General features: G+C 35.0%; 1 long non-coding RNA gene across 2 annotated transcripts in view; it reads left to right on the top strand.

Annotated features, from left to right (window-relative positions):
- The window catches only part of LOC111097208, a 76970-nt gene that overhangs the window by 33320 nt on the left and 25274 nt on the right, over window positions 1-18376 (top strand). The window contains exon 4 of one of the 2 annotated variants that reach the window (XR_005362843.1): window positions 11299-11332. The exons of the other annotated variant lie outside the window; for it this stretch is intronic. This is a non-coding gene — a long non-coding RNA (uncharacterized LOC111097208). Of the gene's footprint in view, window positions 1-11298; window positions 11333-18376 lie in introns of those variants that run through there. 2 annotated transcript variants of the gene reach the window in all.

Here is an 18376-nt window from a genome sequence, read left to right as displayed (position 1 = left end):
AATGTTTTCCATTTTAATATCATAAAAGTACAGATGAGAGAAGCCAAGAAGTTGAGGGATAAAGGACATGAAGAAGACTATAAGAGATGCTTATAAAATTGAAGTTAGTGTACTACAAATGGTAGGAAGTAGGGGTTTTTTAGTTCTTCTATATTTTTATAAGGTTATCAAGATAAAAGTTTATACTGGATAAATGAAAATATGTTCCAGGAAAAAAATAGTATGTCATGGAAACAAGGGATAAAGAAACAATAAATCTAATCCAAAAGTAAAAGTTCATTATAAAGATATTTTTCAATTGGATTATAAGAGGAAATGCCTTTTTTACTTGAGATAGGGGGTGATTCAAAAATAGCGCCTTTCTTTGCAAGAATGCCTGTTTGTAACGGGTAAAGGAAAGTGTAGAGATAATATATGTCAAAAAGTTGGTTTTGTGTTTTTTTAAAGATTTTATTTATTCATGAAAGACACAGAGAGAGAGGCAAGGACATAGGCAGAGGGAGAAGCAGACTCCTTAAGGGGAGCCTGTTATGGAACTTGATCCCAGGACCCTGGGATCATGCCCTGAGCCAAAGGGAAATGCTCAACAATTGAGCCACCCAGGTGCCCACAAAAGGGGTTTACAAAAAATATTATATGCAAGTTGAAATATAAAAGGGAAGAAATGGTCTCCAAAATCACTGATTCCTGGTTCTAAATTGTACCTCACTGACAACTTTCCTAAAATTTACCTAGCTTCTGACATTTATTCTTAACCACATCTTGTAGATTTTCCAGGTTTCATGCAGAGACACTGTTGGGATTACAGCTTTTTTTTTTTTTTCAATTAAAAAATAAAAAGCATCTGAGAAATAATCAATGCTTTGGAATATGTACAACAGTTTTTGGAAATTCCATTTATCCATGAAGATGAAAAGCAAAACCAAAATACAACGTAAAAGTGATTCCTATTATCAGAATATTTTATCCTCTTTTTTTGATGCACCTAATTAGAGAGTACTTGTAGACAACAGAAAAAAAAAAAACTTATTGATTTATAATGTCTTTATTGAGCACTTTTTCAGCCTGAACTCCTAACTCATATATGACTCAAGCTGATTTTGAAGTAATTTTATATTTGAGTCAGACTAATGTTCAATATCTTTACCCAGCACAGCTGTCATGGGTTAGGGTTCACACACACTTGAAGAAGTAGACAGCTGCTATGCTCTTATTAGCATGCCACAGTTATATCAATTACCATTCACAACAATGTCATGTAACTATTGATATTTTTCTACCAGCCTATTATCTTGAGTATCATAGGTGGCAAAGTCATTATCAAAGTTTCATTATCTTTAATTACAGAGAAGTAATTGGCATAGTGATCATAAGGAACCTAAAGATCTCAAAGTTCTCAATAAAGCAAATAACAAACTGTTACAATCTTTGCATAAATGAAGAGCAGTTTGATTAAGGAACTTCTTTTGAATGATTACCAAATATAAACAGCCATCTTACATTCAGGGTAATTAAGAAAACTGTATGTCAGGAGAAAGGCATCATCCAGTCAGGAATGAAACCTTCTATACAAAATTATATGCTGGGAATTGGTACTTTATTCTCACCATTTTAGGGAATAAACTGGTTCTGTTCTTCTGATGTATATGAAAATTATCCCTAAATAAGATAGACTGAGTAAGTCAGGTCATTACCATTAGGATCAGTTGTTTGACCCAAACAGACTTATAAGCATTCCACAAATAACAAATAGTTTGTAATTATCATATGAAACTGATGTCACTCTCCTCTATATATCTTTTATCTATTTTCTTAATTTGGTATACCTTTAAAGCAATATGATGATTTTGTAGATAATATAATTACATATGGCATGGCTTTTAAATAAATATGGAGCATATACTGAATCAAATAATGATCAGACAAATCTCTTGAGTTGAGGGGCATTCTACAAATTAAGTGCCTGTTTGAGTAAAAAATGACAAAGTACTAAAAGATAAAGGGCAATTTAGGAAGTGCTCCAAACTGAAGAACACTAAAAAGACATGTCAACTAAATGCAATGCATGATTTTGAACCTATAAAATCAAATATTAGAATTCTCAGAATCATTTTAACATCCTTGGAATAGATAATAGAATTTTGCCAGTGAAAATATCCTGATTTTGATGGTTGTACTATTTTCTTTTAAAGATTTTATCTATTCATCCATGAGAGACACACAGAGAGAGGTGGAGACATAGGCAGAGGGAGAAGCAGGCTCCCCACAGGGAGCCCAAACGGGGGATTACTCCCTGAGCTGACAGCAGATGCTCACCTACTGAGCCACCCAGGCGTCCCTGGTTGTACTATTGTGATAAATGGAAACACTGGTACTTTTAGAAGGTGCACACCTAAAGAGTAACCAGTAATTTGGCATCATACCTGCATCGTAAGTCTTTCAGACAAATATTTTGTATATAGAGAGATAGGTAAGTAGGTAGATATTTATATACCAATACATTGACAGAAAATAAGATGAATATGGTGAATGTTAAAAATTAGGAAATCTGAGAGAGCGTATGTGATATATTTATATGCTTTTTTATACTTAAAACTTTTCCAAGCTTGAAAATATTTTCAAATTGAAAGATTAAAAGGAAAGAATTATATTGGAGACCAAGAAAGCCGCTAAATTTAGAGATGTAAATAGGAAAGAGCCTGCCAATTTTTAATCTGAAATGTCTACCAGAGAGAGAGAAAAAGATGGGGGAAAACCAGTTATTTCCTAAGTTTCTGTAGTTATAAAATTGACAATTTTTTTAAAGCCAATGAATAAAAGAATCATTTTTCTCTCTCTTCTTTCTTTCCTCCTCATAAAATATTAATTAGAAATCCAGTATATGTTAGGTGCTTTTCACAGTGCAAAGATATAAGCTGAAGGCAGAGTTTACTCTTAGGGAAGAAAGAATCTTATAAATCAATTACGATGCAAGTATGATGCCAAATTACTGGTTACTATTTAAGTGTGCACCTTCTAAAAGTACAAACAAAATAGAAAGATGAGTTGAGAGAGTTTTCTTGAATCAAATGGCCAGTGAGTGCTAGAACTGGTATAGGAATTCATAATTTCCGACTCAATTCATATTTGTAATTAATTCAGTTAAATTCCACTTCAGTACAGAGAGAATGGCCTTAACTACACTGTCCACTTTTACCAAAATCTTTTCATTTGAATAAATAGTCTGTTACCAAGAAAGACTGTTTGTATTTTTGTGGTAGTACCGCTCTGGATTTCCTTCCTTTACTAAAAAAAATTATCACATGTTTAACTTTACTACTTGTTTTTGCATTTTAATTATATAATAATCTTTCCAGACTATTCAAAGAATTTTATATACTCAGGTTTTCTTAACTTTCTATTTTGTTTGTATTTTTAACTCTACAAAAGCATAGGATATATGAAAAGAGAAATAGATTTATTCTTCCTACATACTGTATATAGAAAACCCTATCATGCTACTTTTTTAAACAAGATAGAAATGTAATGGATACAGAATGCCTGGGTGGCTCAGTGGGTTAAGCATCCCAATTGATTTTAGCTTAGGTTGTGATAGATGTCAGGGTCCTGGGATAGAGCCCTGCATGGAGCTTCCCACTCAACTTGTGAGTGCTGAATTGGTTTCCATAAATAGTTGGTAAGAATGATTTCTTATTTTCTTCTTGTGTCTTTGTTGTACTTAGTGTTTGTTTACCCACTCCCCCACTTGTGCACAAGCACACACTCTCTCTCTAAAATAAATAAATCTTTTTTAAAAATGTAATGGATTCTATTGCAAAAACTATAGCCACACTGAAAAAAATGAATTTAAACTCATTATTCCATTCTCCAGAGTTCTCCAGAGTTTGCTGTTGTTAACATTATAGTAGTTCTTTTCAAAATATATATTGTATATATGAAGAATGTCAGGTAACTAAATTAATCAATCTGATAATATATCTCTAGTAGTGGAGGAATTTGGAAAATCCATTAGACTTTTCTCTTGGGTATGCCTTTCAGATGACTTCTGCCCTTAGATATGTTTATTCAAAACATATATCATTGGTAATAGAATCTAGTAAGCATAACTTAGGCCATGGTATCATCCTTGAGGCCAGGATATCAGGGTCATATGATTGTCCTACCAGAGCTACAGGAATCAATCAGGGCATAGGCCAAAGTGAAGAATAGTTATACAGAGATTAAAAACAGCTTCTCATTGCAAACATGCATATGCTTACTGCATATGTATGTATACATCTACTTCACACATATGCCCTCCACAAAAATATTTGTTGATATACCCTTTTAATGAATAAAAAAAAGAAATATAGAACTATGAAAACTTAAATCTTACACCCATTTGACAGTAAATTTTGTAACACCTGACTTATTTCCATGTTTTGTATTGACTGCTAAGAAAAATGACTTAAATCTCATAAGCCACCATGTTTAAAAGCCAAATATATCTTGAAAAGATATAAAATCCAATATATAATTCCACTGGACAAATAATTGTTGAATTATTACTTGGTACTTCAGGAAATAAAGGACAATTTAAAATAGAATGGTCTGTAAATTCTTATAATCAAGTAAGGGCATCAGGTAAAAACACACATAATAATAATATAATATGTGTTTCAATTCTTTTTAAATTGTCTTTGTATATGGCTGACTTTACTAAATCTTGAGGAGGAGAAAGCAGTTATTTCACTGCACAGATAAATTACATAATATTATATATAATATACTCTGTTACTAAAATATGGTGAGCCACTCAGCCATGTTCTCTGGCTTCCTCTTCCTTCTCTCTAATCATTTGGGTAAACAAACACTAAGTACAATAAAAACAAAACAAGAAAATAAGAAATTATTCTTAAAAATTATTTCTGGAAACCAATTCAACTCTCACAAGTTTCTTCTCAGGAACTCAAAACCTGGCTTTTTTTCCAGTATATCCAATAATTTTCAGTATATTTTGGCAAGAATAATTTTTACACTGGAGCCTATAAACTTCTCATTTATACACCAGTATAGAAAATAGAAACTATGAAAGGGAAAAATGAATGTTTAAGAGTTAGGATATAAAATTTTAAATTATATGTAAAATTACTGAATAGTTGGGAAAATTTATTTGCAACTTCTGGATCCATGTCAGTGGTATAAACATCTGATAAAAATAAACAAGGACTAGGGATCCCTGGGTGGCGCAGCGGTTTGGCGCCTGCCTTTGGCCCAGGGCGCGATCCTGGAGACCCGGGATCGAATCCCACGTCAGGCTCCTGGTGCATGGAGCCTGCTTCTCCCTCTGCCTGTGTCTCTGCTTCTCTCTCTCTCTCTCTGTATGTGACTATCATAAATAAATAAAAATTAAAAAAAAATAATAAATAAACAAGGACTAGATTTTCCACCCTTCTTTTATCCTGGCTATTTAGAATGATTCAAGTGAATTGAATGAATATTTTAAATAATCAAGTACACAGGGGCATCTGGGTGATTCAATCTATTAAGCATCTGCCTTTGGCTCAGGTCATGATACCTGAGTTCTGGGATTGAGCCCCGCATCTCTCTTGAATAAATAAATTAATTAATAAAAAATAAATAAATAATCAAGAGTGCAAAATCAAAATAAAATATGTAAGTCAGACTCTGTGATGTAGTTTCTAGATTTTTTTGTTTTTGTTGTTAAACATGGAACTGAATGGGTTTAACAAAGTTATACAAGAATCTCATGTTTTTGTATCAAGTATTCAAACAGCTAATAATCAATATGATATTGTTATACTAGCTATAAATTTCTATATGCATATGTGTCAGGATTTCTATATACCTTGAGAATCTTTTTTTTTCTTTTTTTCAAGTTTTTATTTAAATTCCAGTTAGTAAACATACACTATAATATTAGTTTCAGGGGTAGAATTTATTGATTCATCACTTACATACAACACCCTGTGCTCAAGTGCCCTCCTTAATACCCGTCACCCATTTAGCCCATCCCCCTCTAGCAACCTTCAGTTTATTCTTTGTAGTTGAGTCTAGTTTGCCTATTTTTTTTAATTTCTCCTATATTTATATGTTTTGTTTCTTAAATTCCACATAGGAGTGAAATCATATGGTATTTTTCTGACTTATTTCACTTAGCATTATGCACTCTAGTTCCATCCACATTGTTTCAAATGGCAAGATTTCATTGTTTTTATGGCTGAGTAATATTCCAGTGTGTGTGTGTCTGTGTATGTATATATACATATATATATATGTGTGTGTGTGTGTGTGTGTGTGTGTGTGTATATATATACATACACCACCTCTTCTTCATTCAGCAGTTGATGGACATTTGGGTTCTTTCCATAAGTTAGCTATTGTTGGTAATGCTGTTATAAACATCAGGGTGCATGTATCCCTTCACATAAGTATTTTTGTAGCCTTTAAGTAAATACCTAGTAATTCAATTGCTGGGTCATAGGGTAGCTCTAATTTTTAACTTTTTGAGGACCCTCCATATGGTTTTCCAGAGTGGCTGTACCAGTTTGCATCACCAACAGTGTAAGAGAGTTCCCCTTTCTTCACATCCTTTCCAACATCTGTTGTTTCCTGTGTTGTTAATTTTAGCCATTCTGATAGGTTTGAGGTGATATTTCATTGTAGTTTTGATTTGTATTTCCCTGATGATGAATGATGGTGAGCATCTTTTCACATCCGTCAGTCATCTGGATGTCTTCTTTGGAAAAATGTCTATTCATGTCTTCTGCCCATTTTATAACTGGATTATTTGGATTTTGGTTGATAAATTTGATAAGTTCTTTATAGATTTTGGGTACTAACCCTTTATCTGATATGTCATTTGTGAATATCTTCTCCCATTCCATAGGTTGCCTTTTAGTTTTGTTGATTGTTTCCTTTGCTGTGCAGAAGGTTTTTATTTTGATGAAGCCCCAATAGTTTATTTTCGCTTTTATTCCTTCAGGAGACATATGTAGTAAGAAGTTGCTAAGGCTGATGCCAAAGAGGTTGCTGCCTATGTTCTCCACTAGGATTTTGATGGTTTGAGGTCTCACATTAAGTCTTTCATCTATTTTGAATTTATTTTTTGTGTATGGTATAAGAAACTGGTCCAAGTTTCTTTGTTTTTGTTTTTGTTTTTGTTTTTGTTTTTTTGCATGTTGCTGTCCAGTTTTCCCAACGCCATTTGTTGAATAGACTATCTTTTATCCATTGAATATTCTTTCCTGCTTTGTTGAAGATTAGTTAACCATATAGTTGTGGGACCATTTTTGGGTTTTCTACACTGTTCCTGTGATCTATGTGCCATCTTTGTGCCAGTACTATACTGTCTTAATCACTACAACTTTGTAATAGAACTTGAAGTCCAGAATTGTGATGCCTCCAGCTCTGCCTTTCTTTTTTAAGATTGTTTTGGCTATTCAGGGTTTTGGGGTTCTATACAAATTTTAGGATTGTTTGCTCTAGCTCTGTGAAAATTTCTGGTGGTATGTTCATGGGGATTATTAGATTGCTTTGCTTTAGTAGTATAGAAATTTTAACAATATTTGTTCTTCCAATCCATGAATATGGAATGTTTTTCCATTTCTTTGTGTCATCTTCAGTTTTTTTAATCTATAGTTTTCTGAGTAAAGATCTTTTACCTCTTTGGTTGAAAATCTAATCTGTCTTGGAACCCCTGAGTGGCTCAGCAGTTGAGCATCTGCCCTTTGGCTCAAGGCTTGATCCCAATCCGGTGATAGAGTTCCACACCAGGCTTCCTATGAAGAGGCTGCTTCTCCCTCTATGTCTCTGTGTCTCTCTTTCATGAACAAATAAATAAAATCTTTAAAAAAAATCTAGTCTGTCTAATATAAGTATCACTGCTTTGGATTTCTTTTGATGTCCATTTGCTTAATAAACATTTCTCCATCCCTTCACTTTCAATCTGCAGGTGTCTTTAGGTCTAAAATGAGTCTCTTGTAGGCAGCATATGCATGGCTCTTGTTTTTTAAATCTATGACACCTTATATCTTTTGATTGGAGCATTTAGTCCATATATATCCAGAGTGATTATTGATAAATATGAATTCAGTGCCATTTTATTACTTGTTTTGTCTTTGTTTCTGGAAATGTTCTCTGTTTATGTTTAGTCTTTTTCACTTTTGGTCTTTCTTTCCCCCTCTAAGAGTCCCCTTTAAATATTTCTGGCTGGGCTGGTTTAGTGACACAAACTCCTTTAGTTCTTGTTTGTCTGGGAAACTTTATCTTTTCTTCTATTCTGAATGATAGCCTTGCTGGGTTTATCCAAATTCATGGCTGCAAATTTTTTCCATTCAGCATGTTAAATATATCATGCCATTCTCTTCTGGCTTGCCAGGTTTCTCTGGAGAGGTGTGTTGGTAGGCTTTTGGTCTTCCCTCACATGGTAGGGACTTCTTTTTCTTGCTACTTTTAGAATTTTTTCTTCATCTCTATATTTTTTAAGTTAACTACAATATGTCTTGGTGTTGGCCTGCTTTTGTTGATTTACATGGGAATTCTCTGTTCCTCCTGGATTTGCACATTTTGTTTCTTTTCTCAGATAAATTTTCAACTGTAATTTGCTCAGATAAACCTATTCCCTTTTTTCTCTCTTCTTTTGGGAGTTTTATGATACAAATGTTATTATGCTTGATGTAGTCACTGAGTTCCCTACATATTTTCATGCTTCAGGATTTTCTCTCCCTCTTTTGATCAGCTTCATTATTTTGCATAATTCTATCTTCTATATCACCTATTCATTCCTCTGCTTCTTCTGTCCTTGTAGCCATTATATCCACTCAGTTTTGAACCTTTGTTTTTACATTTTTAAAAATTTTGGACTGATTGGTTGTAAGCCGTTTTATGTCTATGGTAAGGGCAGTTTTCTGTGCTATTCTCAAGCCCAATTAATATCTTTATGATTGTTGCTATAAATATTGAATCAGGCTTATTACTTATATCTATTTTGATTAGATCCTTGACTGTGATCTTTTCTTGTTTTTTCTTCTTGGGTGAATTCCTGTCCTGGCATTTTTGTCTAGTCCTCTTCTATGTGTTAGGATTGCCTGCTCCTAAGAGTAATGGCTTTATGAAGAAGTCATATACTGTTCATGGCCTGGTGCTTCAGGAAGTGTTTCTGGTGTATGCTATGTGCACTCTGCTGCTGTATGGCTGCTCTATCCCTCAGGTCAGTCCTCTGCAGAATTTCTCCTTGTTTGCAGTGGGGACTGTTTGGACCTTGGCCATAGTGTAGCAAGTTTTAACTAGGCGTTCTCTGGTCTGCTTACTAAAAAAAGACCTGATGCTATTTCCACTGGAATTGAGTCTTTGCAGAGCTCTGTGATCAGTAGACGTCATGTGTGTAGGGTTTATCCTGATCCGGGTGTGGGGCCTCCTTGCTGGTTGGTAGGCATACTTGCCCTAGAAAAGCAATACCAGAGGAGCACAGTTTGACAGGCCTTGGTGTAAGCCATTTAGTCAGTCAGCCCTGGCACTGTCCTGTTTCCTGAAGTTGGATATGCTGAGGGGCAGGTGAGGGAAACAGCAACAGCCAGCAACTTTTCCCTGGGGAAGAAAGTCTGTGCCTGCTGCTCTCAAGGAAGCACTCTCAGCAGAGTGAACAATTTCCCCTTCATGCATCACAGGCATTTTTCAGATCACTGATTTCACACTGTCTGGCTCTGGACTGCTTGCCTGCCTGGAACAGTGCAGAGCACCCTGGGCTCTACTCTAACCAGGCTGTTGACTTTTAAAATCCCAAACTTCAGGGACCTGGGGTGGTGGGGATCTGTGTTGTTCCTCTGGAAATGTGTCTCGCTGTGTTGTGGGTTTGACCAGAAGGGCAGTGGCACTGGAGACAGGGCATGAGATTTGGAGCCAGAAGGCAAAACAACCAATGTCCCAATTAGCTGCCCTCGGCAGGTGTCTCTGTGCCTATGCTGAAGGGTGGAGGAGGGAAATGACACCTGCTGGTTGTTTTGTCCCCAGATGGGCAATGCCACCTCTCACAGATGTGCTCCAAAAAACAGTCTTGTCCTGTGTCACTTAGGTGATCCTCAGATCACACAGTCTTCTTCCAGGTTGTTTGCCTGCCTCCACTCCAGGTCTCTATTATAGCCAAGCCTGTGGACCTCTGAAACTCTAGTCTTTGAGCCCTGCTGGTTGCAAAAGTCATGAAAATTAGCCTCTCTCATTTTCCCAGCCAATGGCTTTGGGGAAGTGTGTGCTTATGCCCATTCACTTCATTCTCTCTTGCCTTTCTCTGCAACCAGAGCTCACTTCTCCTCCACAGCATGCATGATCTGTTTCCCCCCAGACTACATCTCCACACTTCTTACCCTCTTGAAGTAGCCTTTTTTTCTACCTCTTTGTGCAGTTTGTTTTATTCATTCTCAAGGCAATTTCGTGAGTATTCAGAATGATTCCATAGTTATCCAGCTGTGCTCAAGGGAGGAGGCAAGGCTTGGGTGCTGTCATCTTAGCTTCCCCATCCCACAGTGTCCTTCACTGAGAATCTTGATGGTGGAGACATGATTATTAGCAAAGTGGAATTTGACATCTCTGGGTAAAGTAACCAAATTATAGATAATAGTATCAAAAACCCACAAAAATCCTTAACAAAGTATACTGATTTAACATTATGATTAAATTTAACATTGTGCTGGATTTCAGAATACATAATGTATTGAAAGGCAAGCAATCCAAGGATCAGTGCAGCTTTTTATATTCTTGAGGATAATAGAGAAGAGAACTATCTGCTAAGCTATTATTAATATTCCCCCCTTTTTTATGACTGTATTTTAAATTAGTTGATCAATTCAAATCCCATTCAATTCCCTGGCAATAGTGATTCTTTGAGGGGGAGTGTCTGAATAGATATTTCCTATGTGAATGAAAATCAAATATCCTAAATATGATTTTTCACTGGTAGAAAGTAAGCCTGCATCAAGGAAAGACAAATTGTGTTCTGAATGTTCCAAAATCTGGAAACACAGGCAAAGGTGAAATTTTTCTGAAAATAATAGCTTTGTAAACATTTCAAACATCTTAGAAGTTATTTTATACAGATGATAAATATGCATGTTTTTTAATTAGCACAAGGTGTTGCTTAAGTTGTTTTTTCCCTTCTTTTCGCTCTACAACAAACGAAAAGATGATAAATAGAATGCTATTTTAATGTTACAGTTTCCTTTTTGGTAATTTGTTCCTTCTACTAGTGAACATTTTTCAAAAGCCATTTAATATTTATAAGAAATTTAATTTTTCCCCTAAAAGGTAGAATGGTTTTAAAAGCTGCCATATGCTTTAGGTAAGTACAATCTTGTTTAACATTGTCTATTTCAACTTAAAATGACTTAAAGTTGAAGCTTACCTGTGTTCTACAACAATTTTCAGATGTAGGCAAAAAACAATTTAATGAATTGTACTGGTTGAACTCAAAACATATAAAAATAGAAACTAGCTAAAGGATCAAATATTATTGGGCCATAGTTCTGATAGATTGTGAACATGTACAATTTTTTCAATAATGGAGTCATAAATAATCAAGTGTTATTCAATTTTCCTCCAGCATCGCTTTGGAAAACTCTAGTACTTTAGGACCTGACTCATGACATCATAGCAATATTTTAAGCTGAGTTGAAGGAGTTCAAACTTATTGATTCAATTAATAAAAAGAGCATATGATGCTTATATTTATTTATCTTTAAAAAGTATAGAAGTTGGATTAGGACCTCTAAATGAAAAGCATATATGCCAATGAACAAAGTAACAAATCTATACCAGTAAATGTTTTGTGTGCACTATACATAGAGAGAAGCAAATTTAGTTTTTCCTGAAAAAAAAAATTAAAGTTTAACACTACCATTTATTGTTTAGTTTTATAGATCCCATTGGTGAGTATAAGAAGGAATGATTCAGATTCACTGACCTCAGTGCTCAGAATCTATCAAAACAAATTAGATGGAATCTTCATAAGCACGCTTGAATACAATCTGATCAAATCTTCACAAGATAATATGAAATATGAGGAAAAGGAAGAAATAGTAGATAATTTCCAGGCATCTGGCTTGAATGATTATGTTAATGATAAACTTATTATCCGAAATATGGAACATCAGTGGAGACCAGGATAGAAAAGAAACTGAAGTCATTTTTTTACTTGATGATGGTGAGATGCCATAAGTACATCCAAGTGGAGATATCCAGCACCCATAAGAGGGAAAAAAACATTAACAAAGTAATTAATACACAATTTTAAATATTCTTAATTGGTTATATTAATAATTTCACATATGTAGAAAAATTCATTATTTATGAGGGAAATTTGTAGACACTAAGGAAGTGGTCTTATTAAGGGGAAAGGAGTATACAGTTACAGAGATTGTGTGATCTCATTGTTTAAAAATAAAATATATTTGTAATATTTACTTAATTCATTTTGAGAAAAGAAATAGTCAGAATCTCCACAAACTCTTGTGAAATACCTGTAGATACATGTCCTTTTTTCTTAGCTCTCTCATCAGTTGAGTAAACAGGAAATTGGAACAATTCCAACAAACAGGCTACATAAGATATAATTCATAATAATCCTGTGAAAGATTCCCCAGAAGTCTCCATATTCCTCTCATTCACACACAGAGAGTATGTTTTAATTACTTCATATACACATACATGAGATTTCATGATTATATATGTATGTTTAGCATATAATTATATACATTCATGTGTGTCTATATCTTTAACTACTTTGCTGTCCTTATGAAAAATATGAGAACATTGATAAATAGAGCTCAGCTATTTAAAATGAAATATTTTAATATGAATTTTTATTTTTATTGGGGCACTTGGGTGGCTCAGTCATTTGGGTGTTAGACTCTTGATTTTGTCTCAGGTCATTATCCTGGGGTCCTAGAATCAAGCCCCACATCAGACTCTGTGCTCAGTGGGGACTCTGCTTGAAGAATCTCTTCCTCTCCCTCTGGTCCTTCCCCTACTGACAGGCATGCTCTCTCTCTCTCTCTAAGATTGATAAATAAATCTTAAGAAAAAAAAAAAAAGCCGGAATCCCAGGGTGGCGCAGCGGTTTGGCGCCTGCCTTTGGCCCAGGGCGCGATCCTAGAGACCCGGGATCGAATCCCACATCGGGCTCCTGGTGCATGGAGCCTGCTTCTCCCTCTGCCTGTGTCTCTGCCCCCCCGCCCTCTCTGTGACTATCATAAATAAATAAAAATTTATAAAAAAAAAAAGCCAGATTCCCTTTCATAATAATTTTTTTAAAAGAATTTTTATTTGTATCAATTCTTTTAAAGTATCTTTAATCAATAGTCTTCATTATTAGTTATATTTTGCTTCTACATAGATATATATATAGAACACAGGTTCTGTGTTCTATATCTATATCTATCTATCTATCTATCTATCTATCTATCTATAGAAGTTTTAAGTCTTGTAAAGTGTTTTTCAAGCATAAAAGGGTATGAAACTTAGAGTCATTTTGCCTGAGGCAAAAATTTACCTTTCTTTTGAACAAGGTGTTCCATCATTTTTTAAAAATATTTTATTTATTTACTTAAGAGAGAGAAAGCACAAGTAGGGGGAGGGGCAGAAGTAGAGGGAGAAGTAGACTCCCTGCTCAGCAGGGAGCCCTATTCAGAGCCTGATCCCAGGACCCTGAGATTATGACCTGAGCCGAAATCAAGAGCCAGCTGCATAAATAACTGAGCCACCCAGATGCCCTAAACAAAACGCTCCATTTTAATGAAGAAAAAGTATCTCCATTCCTATAATCAATTTGCCTAGGAGTATTTAAAGTCTATAATCACTTATTGATGTTGTGTGTGTTCGTGTGTAGAATGTGTATACATGTGCTTGTGTGCACCCAGGTATATCTCTGTGTGGATACTATGAAACAAATTAAATAGCACTGACAACATATGATGAATGGGATAAACACACAACATATATACAAACAACACACATAAGCTTTTTCTAATCCTCTAATAAACACATACATTTATATTCTTATTTAGTTATGTTTGGTGCTTTGAAGCATGTATCTCATTAGAACGTAATGCCCTTCTGTTAGTGTCCTCAATTTGAAACAAAACTAAGGGAAAAAAAGTCGAAATGGAATGAAGTAACAGGAAGGGGAATTATCATACTGGAATATTGGGAGGGCTGGGAACACATGCTTGAGGCTAGGTTTCTAGAAATCATATCTTAATCTACTTTGCATAATTGGCATGAGGTCACCAATACCTTTGCCACTGTGAATGCAGGAGCCAGGAAGTGTCTATATTCCTGCCATGAACATAATCTTCAGCAGCTGCTATTGCTGGGAGCAACAAAACCATTGGGCATCATGAATGAAATCTTGCAACCACTCATGACTACAGAATAGGGATGCTTCTGTTTTCACCTTTCTTCAGCAACATTTTTTTAAAATATTTTATTTATTTGAGAGAGAGAGAGAACACAAGCAGGGAAGGGACAGGAGGAGAAGGAGAATCAGGCTCTGTATTCAGCAGGGAGCCCTACAGGGCACTTGATCCCAGGACTCTGGGATCATGACCTGAGCCAAAAGCAGACACTTAACCGACTGAGCCACCTAGTAGCCCTGCTTCAGCACCATTTTTGTTTCTTCATATTGCTCAAGAGCATGTGCTTAGCAGAGTCTATATCACCAGCTAGTGCCCAACCTGCAAAGAAGCATGGTGAAACAAATTTCTAATTTCTCCCTTGAGGAAATAAGGTGGAAATGTTCCCAAGCAATAGAAAAATGTTCAGTATGTACTGGGAATTAAGGCAAGTGAATGATACTGGTTTACTCTTAATCACTGGGCAATGAGTTGGAAAGTTACTCAGCTCCCTGTTTTGTGATGGCAAAATACTTAGCCAAGATTACCTGCTGTGTTCATTGAGATGCAGACCACATACTCAATGACACCACAATTTAGAGGAAGTATTTTAAAACAAGACAACAAGAAATTGAGCAAAAATTTACCATATTATTATACTTTTGCTAATTTTGAGCAGCTGTCAGTGAAGTCCGAAAAGAGATGAATGAACTGAAACCAGAATTAACCTCATTTTCAGGGGAGGTTGACAGGGAATAAAATCACGTTTGTTAAGAGAGGCACTCTCTTCTTAACAGCCTGATATCAAACTTTTCTGAGAGTTCCCAGCCTAAAGCCTTGCTAGGTTGCAGAATCCACATGCCTCTGTACTTACTGATTCTATTAGAATTTGAAAATGTCAAGCAGTAGCTTTAAAGTATATACAACTGGAACCCCACACTTTTTAAAGCACCAGCCACTAAGGTGATTCTTCCAAGTGAAATGGTGGAGAAAAACCACAAAACTATTGTCGTATAATGGAAAAGTGGGATGGTGCATTTAAGGCAGTAGCCATTAACCTATGGGCTGACAGACAGGCAGAGAACACAGAGCCCAGTAAATGAAATATTATAATCTTCAGACTTAAAGACTATGTTGACTTAAGATTCTGGTTGTGTTTAGAGTCACAATAACATGACTGGAAGCTTATTAGTTATCTATACCAGTTTTGAGAGAACTGAAACTCTATGGCCTAAAACAACCTGTAATTGTTCAATCCCTACAGCAATTTAGGAGACCACAAATTCCACCAACCTACAATTAGGTGCTAAATCTATGCAGCCTGTGAGAAAAGTATCTTTCCCAATGGGATCTGCTTAGAAGTGATAAAGAAGTGTAGTAAAGCATAGTAGGATGCTACCAAAACCAAAGCCAGGGCTTTTCATACTGGTTAGAAGAGAAGCTTTCCTCACAGATGAGTGATTACTTCAGGATGTCCCCATCACTCCTTGGGTATAAAGGTACTTGTTTCCTCTTCCTTTGGTACCATTATGTATTACATGAGTTAGCTGGAGACAAACTGTATTTTAGGTGGCAGATTACCAGGCCCTGAGAAACAACATCCACATATCATGGAGAAATTCCAATTTCAAGTCAGGTACATTAACTGAATGATAGATTCAATCTTACCGGAGGAAGGAGATGATATAGGGGAAAAATTTATGTAGTCATGCATAGCTATAGGGGTGACATTGGCCTGCACTGTTGGTTGGTTGACTAAACCCCTAAATACAAGTCCTCTACCAGCTGCCAACCAACAAAGGGTGTCTGTGAACAGAGTTTAGGACAGTATGAAGCAGTTAGGAGTCCTTGGGAAAAGTCTCCATTTTTTATTTTAATTTTTAAAATTAAACATATCTCTTTCCATTTCTCCTGTGTGGAATGAAGTTATAAGACTCAAGGTCCACTTGCCATTTTAAATACATGAAAGGAAAACTATGAGCATCAGAGTTAACATATTAAGAAAGACATAGGGGGAAGAAATAATTTGAATTGAAATAAATAAAACTTTGTTAATCTCAGCCATTGGTAGGTTTTTAGTTGTAGTCAAAGACCTTTTTTTAATTTTATTTTGTTTTTTATTTTTTTTTCGTTTCATTTCATTTTATTTATTTCACCATGGTAAGTGTATTCTTTAATCTTCATCTCCTATCTCCCCCACCCCCTTACCCACCTCCCCACTGGTAGTCATCAGTTTATTAAGAGTCTTATTATTGGTTTGTCTCTCATTCTTTCTTTTTCCCTTTGCTCTTCTGTTTTGTTTCTTAAATTCCACATATGAGTGAGATCATATAATATTTTTCTTTGACTTATTTCAGTTAGCATTATACTCTCTAGCTCTATCCTACTGTTGTAAATGACAAGAGTTCATTCTTTTTTATAATAATATTCCATTGTATATATACACCACCTTTTCTTTATCCATTCATCTATTGATGAATATCATCTGCTTCCATAGTTTGGCTGTTGTAAATAATGCCGCTATAAACATAGGGGTTTATGTATCTCTTTGAATTAATGTTTTTATATTTTGGAGGTAAACACCCATAGTTCCACTCTTGGGTCATAAAATAGCTCTACTTTTAATCTTTTGAGGAAACTCCCTACTGTTTTCTACAATGGCTGCACCAATTTGCATTCCTTCAAAGAAATCTTTAGTTTTCTCAGATAATATGTTAATTGTTTGACTATTTGTGAAATTTGTAGATAAAATATAAGAATACTCCATGGAATTTGTGAAAACAGAAATCATCTCAATTACCATAAAAGTCATCACAAAGCAAAGAAAATTAGAGTGTTATCAAACAGTTTGAAAATCACGGATATCATCTACTCTGCTTTGAATTTATGCTTAAAGAAAATACACATAAGAATAGCTATAATTTCAATTTGAAATGGTACGTTTTGTTAGAATAACCTGTATTTCCTTTTTAAATTATTATTAAACATAAATGGAAACAGATGAACCCAGGAATGCACTTTTTACCAAGGACTACAAGCGATTTTAATGTGAATTGTCCATGGACCTTATTTTCTATTATTCCTATGTTTTAAAGAGTAATAATATATGTGTTGAAAGGACTATTTTGGGGTTAGACTATCTGAGTCTAAATCCTAGGTCTATTTCTTATGAGGTATGTGGCCAGAAATTAATCATAAAAAATTCTGTGCCTCCAATTTTCACATATAAAATACAACTGTTCTTAGATCCTGTCTCTTAGGACTGTTAAAAAGATTAAATATAAGGAACACACAAGAATCCCTGGCATACAACAAACATTATGTAAATATTAGCTATTATTGTAAAGCAGTCAGATCTATTATTAATTGAATGTAGATAAGAGTTGAATAGGTAGATCTGGTTTATAGGAAAAACTAATAGATTTTTAAAGGATTTGTGTATTTAAGAGACCAAGAATTTTTCAGAGCACTAGGCACAGTTTTTAGTCTTATTACCCTACTATAGGTTAGCTATTGTGTGAATAATGAAAAATAGGGAAAATCTAGCAATTTTGATCTAACAATTTTGATGTAAAATTTAGAGATAATTTAGAATACATGTTTATGATATTAAAGAGAGGACTTAATTTTATTTTTTTAAATGATTTTATTTATTTACTCATGAGAGACACAGAGAGAAGCAGAGACACAGGCAGAGGGAGAAGGAGGCTCCATGTAGGAAGCCCGATGCAGAACTCGATCCCAGGACTCTAGGATCATGCCCTAAGCCAAAGGCAAATGCTCAACCATTGAGACACCCAGGTATCCCAAGGACTTAATTTTAAATTATTTGGAGTTTTAATGATTTCATGGGAAAGGATATTTTAAGTACTCACTAGAAAAGTTAATATTACCTGAAAGTAAAACAGTTCAGGAGCTCATCAAGTTATCAGAATGGTGTCATTCATATAAAATTGTCTCAGTACCTCCAGACTCAGGGCAAAAAATATGCAGAT

Source organism: Canis lupus, chromosome 8 (genome assembly GCF_011100685.1).
Source record: "Canis lupus familiaris isolate Mischka breed German Shepherd chromosome 8, alternate assembly UU_Cfam_GSD_1.0, whole genome shotgun sequence".
NCBI lineage: Eukaryota > Metazoa > Chordata > Mammalia > Carnivora > Canidae > Canis > Canis lupus.
Note: the sequence above shows the minus strand (reverse complement) of the source record. Positions and strands in the feature narration are given on the sequence as shown.